We start from the raw sequence: 7,553 nt of genomic DNA on the forward strand, positions 1-7,553 counted from the left end.
ACCTGCGTGCTGGGGGTCCTCCAGACCCTCTGCAACACTGTCCTGGCCCCGCCCCCTGCTCCACAAAACCACCCAGTGCTGTCCTGTGCCCCCTGGGGGTTGCTTCTTCCCAGAACTGGGGTCTTGCGCTTCTCCACACCCAAACTCAGGTCCTTCTGTGCCCTGTCAGGTCACCTGGCCAAACCTCTCTGCTTCATCCAACAGACCTGGAGGTTCCACGTCAGGACAAATGTGGCGTCACTTCTAAACGGAAGAAACTGCCGGGTAGCGGCTGTTTTGGGAAAATATGTGAAGTTTCATATCCACTTAGTCCTGGCAGGAGCCCGGGGAGGCCGGTCCTGGCTCTTCTCCACGGAGACCTCTTCTCTTCTGCCTCGAGTGTGGTTCTCTGCCTGTGACAGAATACCGCCTCAAGGACAGTTTAATTCTGTTGTGACAGTCTTGTTATAAAACCCAGTTAAAGAGCCGTGCGAGTCTGAATTCTCTCCATCAACTCTCAAAACCGTGCGGCCCCGAACGGCCCCAGAAGCAAAAATAAACACATCCAAGCCAACAGCAGCCGCTCCCGGGGGGACATCTCCAAGTGCTGTTTCTCACTAGCAGCTCCAGGCTTCTTGGAGGGAGGGTGGATCCCAGGACCAGGGCAGGGAGGGCGAAGAGGGGCCTCCCTGCTTGCTTTGCCAGGAGTGGGACGGAGGCAGGTGGGAGGCACTCGGGCCGGCCTGGGGACTGGCTGGCCCAGGTAGGAGGTGTCAGGAGGTACAGTGCTGGTGAAGGTGATGGGCTCACAACCCGAGAACCGGATGTCCAAGGGCAGCTCTCAAAAGTGCCCGGTGGGGTGGACTGCAGACCGCTCGGTGTTAGAAGGGCGACAGGACACACTGCTCTGCGGCCACCCTTGCAGGGATCAGTGTGGCCGCGGCCATCCCCATGTCGGAACTTTGAGCGGGTTGCTGGTTGCTAGGGCTGGCCTGGGTTCCCCAGGTCATGTGCTGAACCTCGGAACGTGGCTCCGTGCAGGAGGAAAGGGCCTTCCCGCTTGTCCTGGCAAACCAAGGACGGACAGGGGGCCTAGACCCATCCCACCTGTGTCCTTAGAAGGAGAGGTCAGGACACAGACTCACAGGGAAAGAAGGTCCCAGCCAAGGAGGCCTGAAAGGAACTGACCCTGCCCACGCCTTGACCTTGGACTTGGCCTCCAGCGCATGAGTAGCCTCTCTATGGTCTCAGACACCCTGGGGCTATTGGTCTGTGGGGTTTGCTACCTGCCCTCAGTGGTTCACAGAAAATATTTGCACACATGGAATGCCCCCTTCCAGGGACTCTGATCACCCACAGAAGGGTCCTCTTGAAGGAGAGACCAGGGACACCATTCTGACCAATAATGAGGCAATCTGATGTGCTGAGAATTCAGGATCTGGACAAAACACCACCTTTGAATTTAATTGTAAGGAAACAGTCAGACGCATCCCAATCACGGAGGCTTCCACCAAACAAACGTCCGACCACAGAACATGCGTACGTAGGAAACCAAGCCAGGGAGCGAGTCTGGATTAAAGTAGACAGAGAGGCTTTGGCCCAGTGCAGCACAAGTCCTCGACAGACCCCGGATTCCTAAAGCCGGCTACACAGGACATTACGGGGCACGAATTCAGACTCATCCGCAAGATCGATGTTATTACACTAACGAAAAGAAGACAGTGACAAATGAAAGCCAGAGCAGTCCAGGGTGGACCCGAGCCCCCGGCAGCCCCGCCTCTGAGCACCGAGCTGCGTATGTGTGATCCACTGGACTGTTTATTTGGGTTCGAGCCACCCGCAGCACAGAGGTGAGAATCCTGCTGCTTATTTCCCACTAACTTCTCGGGAAGTCACAAGGTGCACAGGCGGACAGGAGGGGCGGACAGGAGGGCTGACGTCAGGGGTTCATGATGGCCCCTCTGGCCCACCCATTCCACAGTTGCTCCTCAGGGGCTTCAGGGCCAAAGGCAGCCCCTCAGAGGCCTGATCCACACCTTTGGCCTCTGCACCAGGGGACTGCTTCCCCCTGAAGCAGGGGAAGCTTTCTGATCGCCTTCAAGGGTTCTGATTCAGAACCCAGACCTGCAGGCTGCCAGGGCCACGTTCCTATGTCCCCTTCCTGTGCCACCCTCAACCCTCAGTGTGGGGCTGCTAGCAGGAGGGCCTGGGGGTGACAGGTGGCACCGGTGCCTTGGTGAGAGGTCCAAGGTAGCGTGTCAGGCCTTCCGCCATGGGAGGAGGCAGCTGGCAGAGCCCTCCACGTGGGGGGGCCTCACCAGGTGCCAGATCTGCTGGTGCCCTGATCCTGTGGGCATCGTGCTTCTGGTGTGCGTAAGGCCCCCACCTACGGTTTTTGCTACAGTACACTGAGAGGATGGAGAAAAGGGGCCACACCGGGCAAAGGTGCAGGCTCTTGCTCAATAATTTTAAGAATTTCTCCATCCACTTTGAATTCATTTTCGTGCAGGGTGAAAGAAGAATCTAGAAAACCAAATATACGGATATCCAGTTTTCCCAGCACCATTTATTTAAAAGGTTATCTTTTCTCCAATATATGTTTTTGGCACCTTTGTGGAGTATCAGATGTCTGTATCTAGGAATTAGACCAGAAACTTAGTAATTGCTAGAAGAAAACACAGAGTCAACACTGAACATATTGGTTCAGGCTGCGGCTTCCTTAACAAGACCCCTCCAGCGCAAGAAATAAAACCAAGAATCAATAAGTGAAATGACACCAAATTAAAAACTTCTGCACAGCAAAGGAAGAGTGTGAAGAGAGAGCCTACAGAAAGGGAGAAGATGCTGCTCCTCCAACAGGGGATTAATATCCAAAATGTATAAAGAGCTCAAAAAATTTAGTGCCAAAAGACAAAAACAAAACTAAAAAAATAATTAGACAAATGTTTCTGAAAACAGATGTTTCTCAAAAGAAGTGATATAAATGAACAATAAATGCATAAAGAATGTTCGACATCTCTAGAAATCAGGGAAATGCAAATCAAAACTACACTGAGATTTCTTCTCACTCCAGTTAGAACGGCAACATAAATAACAAGTGCTGGCAAGGGTGTTTGGAAAAAGGCACACTCATACATTATCTCTGGGACAGCACATTAGTACCGCCACTTTGAAAGCAGTATGGAGATTCCTGAAAAGACTAGTAATGGGACCTCTATGTGACCCAGCTCTCCCCTCCTCTGTGTTCATCCCAAAGAACTGAAACCAGCACACTACAGTGATACCGCGCTTCACTGCTTAGTAGCAGCACAATTCACAGTAGCCAAGGTACGGAGCCAGCCCAGGTGCCTGTGGACGCATGAGTGCAAAAGGAGAATCATGCGCGATGGAGTTCCGCTCAGCTGCGGAGAATGAAATTCCGGCATTTGCCAGGCAACGGATGGACCTGGAGGTGATCATCTAAGTGACACAAACAGTCTCAGGAAGCCAAGGGACCAAAGCTTCCTCTCATCTGTGGAGGCTAGCGTGAAATAAGGGGAAAAGACAGACAGGCGGTCAGTGGCGTAGGAGAAGGGGATGGCGGGGCGGCAGGAGAGGAGAGGATCTGTGCAGTGGGTGGCCCGACCACACTGCGGGCAGGCGTGACCACGCCACGCTGCCGTCCACGTCCGTGCCTATGTGTGATGCCCAGTTAAAAACCAATGGGTAAGAAGGGCGGGCAGCGGGGCTCCCGGGCTGCAGGCTTCCCTCTCTCGCGCATCCTGGCCCCGAGGTGAAGATCTTCTGCGTGCAGCGCAGCCACGAGGGCTGCCTTGCCTGGGCCCACCAGTCACGACTGTCATGACTGGACTGCCACCTCCAACATGGGAGCCAGAAAGCCCTCTTCTCTTTACCAGCTGATTGTCTGGGGGCGGTTACAGTCACACGAAGCTGACTGATGGAACCCTGGGGTGGAGGAGTGAGTGACTGGTGTGAATGCCTGACAACGTGGAAACACCTGGACGGGTTTTCAGGAGGCACATGGAAATATTTGGAGAGGCGGGCTGGAGCACACCTCGACTGCTGTCAGGAGGGCTCCGTGAGTGGTTCTGGTAGGTGCTCACAAGACCAGAAGGCTGGTGGGAATTTGTGCACAGTAAAGGCCAGACTGACAAAGTTCAGATGGAGACAAGGACTCAGACGGAAATCGAACAAGAGGTCATCCTTGTTGCCATAGCAAAAAAGTTGACTCCTTTTTTGTCCATGCCCTGAGACTTTGTGTGAGGCTGAGTTTAAAGATGAAGGGCTAACTTCTCCGGCAGGAGAAATTTCAAGGTGGCACAGCACTCAGACAGCAGCACGGGCATTGTAGGCAGGGCGGAGCCAAATTTACCTGAGAACCAGGAGCAAAGAGGAGCAGAGCAGAAAAGGCTGGGAATCTTACAGTCAGAAAAGAAGCATATGTGAAATTACAGGCCGGGAGGGTGAAGATGCAGTTGCTAGTGTTAAAAGGAAGCCAGGTGTTTTACAAAAGGGACCATAGAAAAGATGCCCGCTGAGGGCATCTCAGGAGTCTTAAGGCCCGTCCGTGGCAGGCCCGGAGTATAGAGATGCACACTGACTTCAAAGACTTCTGAGAGGAGATCCAGCACACTGCTCTCCCAGAGTGGCTGGGAATCCTTTCCTCGTGTCCAACCAGCCAGGCACCCTCTGCCGCCGTGTTTCAAGCAGCTCAAGCATCGCCCCTGCCTGCGCACACCTTGGCTGGACTCTGGGGCACCTGGAAGGAGCCCCCTGAGCTTCGCATTATTCCCTTGCGGCCTCAAGGGGGCGATGGCAAGCCGTCTTCCTGGGGAGGATGGACAAGGAGCCGGGGCTGCTTCCCTCCTGGTGGGAGGCAGGATACTGACTCCTCCAGGCTATGCCAGCACATGGGGCTCTTTTCGGTGACGAGGCTGAAATGAAAGCCAGGCACTGTAAACCGTGGTGTCAGGACATTTCCCCCAGCCGAAGAAAAAAGGGAGAGAGCCAACACTCAGCAGACCGCTTCCAGCTCTGAATGCAGATGCCGCACACGAGCAAGGGGTGGCGAATTGATTAGAGGCTGATCTTCAATGGGGACGCGGACTGGACTTGCAGTGATAAGAATCCTTTTCTTTTAGAAACTTGTATTAGCTCAAGACGATTTCACGACCTTCACCTCGGGAGCCTCCTCACGCTGCAGGGAGTGGAATGTGAATTATCACCCATTTCACACCACAGCCGCCGAGTCCCAGATTCCTTACTAAAGTCACTCTTAGGACCACGGCTTAGCTGTCCTAAACCTCAAAGCCACCATGTGGCCTGCCACTCTGGGGTCAAAAGCTTTGAAATTGCATTGCACCAAAGGCATTGCCTGAGTCAGGCTGCAAGAGACTAAAACCCAACACACAGTAGCTCAGGTCAGGACGGAGGGTTTCAGGGAGAATCCCACACGAGGAGAGCTCAGGAAAGTCAAGGCGCAGCAGAAGGGTCAGGCAGCTGGGCCCCTAGGACCCGCTCCCTTCTGCCCTACAGTGTGCCAACCTTCTGGCACAAGTCCCAGGAAGTAGGTGAATCATTTCACTCTTCGTGTGCTCCCTTGCCAGAGGCTGAGGTGTGAAGGAGGGCAGCACCACGCTTAGCATCTTACCTCACTGGCTTCCCGCAGTGGGGCCCTGGGAGGCCATCACGAGCTCAGAGAGGCCAAGGCATGGCCCCAGTGCCACCGTCTCACCACGCAGGGGCGTGTGTGAGTGGCAGCCCACCCGCCTGTGCTTAGGCCAGAGAATCCACTCGGCTCAGGACGCTGCTCTTCAGATGGGCCTTTGGGTTGTAAGGCAGGATCACTCATGCAGACCGACTCAGACTGGGAGGTCACCGCCAGGGCCTGGAGGTCACGTCCCAGAGCCAGAGAGCTGGAGCGGGACCGGAATCCAGGCACACGGAGCTGCCGGGAGCTTCCTCTTTGCTTACCTGTGGGCCAGCTGGCTCTCCCGGGCCCCATCTCCTCTCTGCTTCTCCCCCTCCTCTCTTCATCCTGCCTGTTCTTCTGCTCACAGCCGGGAAACAGGTCCTGGTCCACATTTCCCAGCGGCTAACCAGGTGCTGTTCCCTCGGACTCGAAGCTTGCTGACTTCTAACCAGTCAGCTGGGCAGGTGGACTGGGGTCGGCGACCTCCTCTGGCTGCCCGAACCTGGGGGGCAGGATGGGTACAAAGCACCACACCGCCCCTGCTGAGCCCTGGGTGGAGAGATGCTTGTAGGAAGCAGGGCTCAGAGAGGGTGGGTGGGGACGGCCAGGTGCCTTGGTGGGAGCTCGGCCTCCACCCATCCTTCCTCAGGCCATCTTCGCTCATCCACGGGGTCTTGTTGGGCACAATCCCTCAATTCTAGCACAGAAGACCATCACAGGGAACCTCCCAGGCTGGGCCACCTGGTTTCGCCCCCCAGGAAAGCAAAGATTTGGAGCTTCTCAGGTTGAGAGATGATCCTGGCTCACACACAGAGGAACTTAGAAAACATCTGGAATACGTTTGTGGACCTTGAACTTGGAACCAGGCTTTGGTAGAGTGTGGGGGTGGGCTTGCCCAGCTTTGCAGGGGCGCTGATCTCCAGGAGCCCCACCCTGGGATCCCAGAACACCCCCTGTGCAGCTCTCGGGAGGAGGGCGGCGATGACGTCACCGAGCCAACATTCCCGTGGCCGGGCTGAGAGAGGCGTGAGAAAACCTGCCTGGCAGGCAGCCGAGCTTCGGCCCCATGAATGGCCCCCAGAGCACCCTTGCTGTGGGGAGGGCAGAGCACGTGTGAGTTACACAGGGACTCGCAGACCTTGTTATGGTTGGGAGGTGAGGTGTCCCCAAAAGCTCACGTGTGAGATGGTGCAAGAAGGTTCAGAGGAGACGTGGTTGGGTTGGGAGAGTCCTAACCCATCAGGGATTGAACCCCCTGACTGGGAGCAGCTGGGTGCTAACGGAAGTGATGGGGTTGGCTGGAGGAGGGGAATTGGGGAATGGCTTGGAGCATACATTTGAATCTGGTTAGTGGAGTCTCTCTGCTTCCTGATCACAGTGATGTGAGCTGCTTCCCTCCGCCACACTCTGCCTCCATGAGGTTCAGCCTCACCTCGAGCCCCCAGGAATGGAGCTGGCCTCCCATGGACTAAGACTCTGGAATCTGTGAACCTTCAGATAAACTCTTCCTCCTCTACAATTGTGCTGGTCATTTAGTCACAGCAGAGAAATAGCTGACTGAAACAGGTCTCTTGCTCGCAGGCGGCCTGCTCACCGTGTGAGCATGCTCCAGACCCCTGGCCTGAAGAAGACCTGCTGGGTTCTGGTCCAGGTCCCCACACGACCAGCTGGGAGCCACAACTCATCCAAGGTCCTCCAAGCTCAGTGGGCTGTGGGGCCAGGGTTTTGCTACCTGGCCACTGTTGGCATGTGGGGTACTGAAGGTCACGGGGTTCATCCTGTGCACTGCAGGACGTGGAGCAGCAACTCTGGTCTCCCCCTGTTGTGATAACCAAGACCATCTGCAGACTCTGAAAAATATCCCTGTGGGACAGAAATGTCC

The 7,553-nt window shown here is 55.4% G+C and overlaps 1 long non-coding RNA gene across 1 annotated transcript; it reads right to left on the reverse strand.

The window, feature by feature from the left end:
- Window positions 1-3,262: 3,262 nt before the first annotated feature.
- Window positions 3,263-7,254, reverse strand: LOC306660762. The gene is made up of 2 exons (XR_013763736.1): window positions 5,630-7,254; window positions 3,263-5,176 (listed from the first exon to the last, which is right to left on the reverse strand). It is a non-coding gene; the product is annotated as an uncharacterized lncRNA (long non-coding RNA).
- Window positions 7,255-7,553: the final 299 nt, after the last annotated feature.

This window comes from Sciurus vulgaris (genome assembly GCF_902686455.1).
Source record: "Sciurus vulgaris genome assembly, chromosome: 1".
NCBI lineage: Eukaryota > Metazoa > Chordata > Mammalia > Rodentia > Sciuridae > Sciurus > Sciurus vulgaris.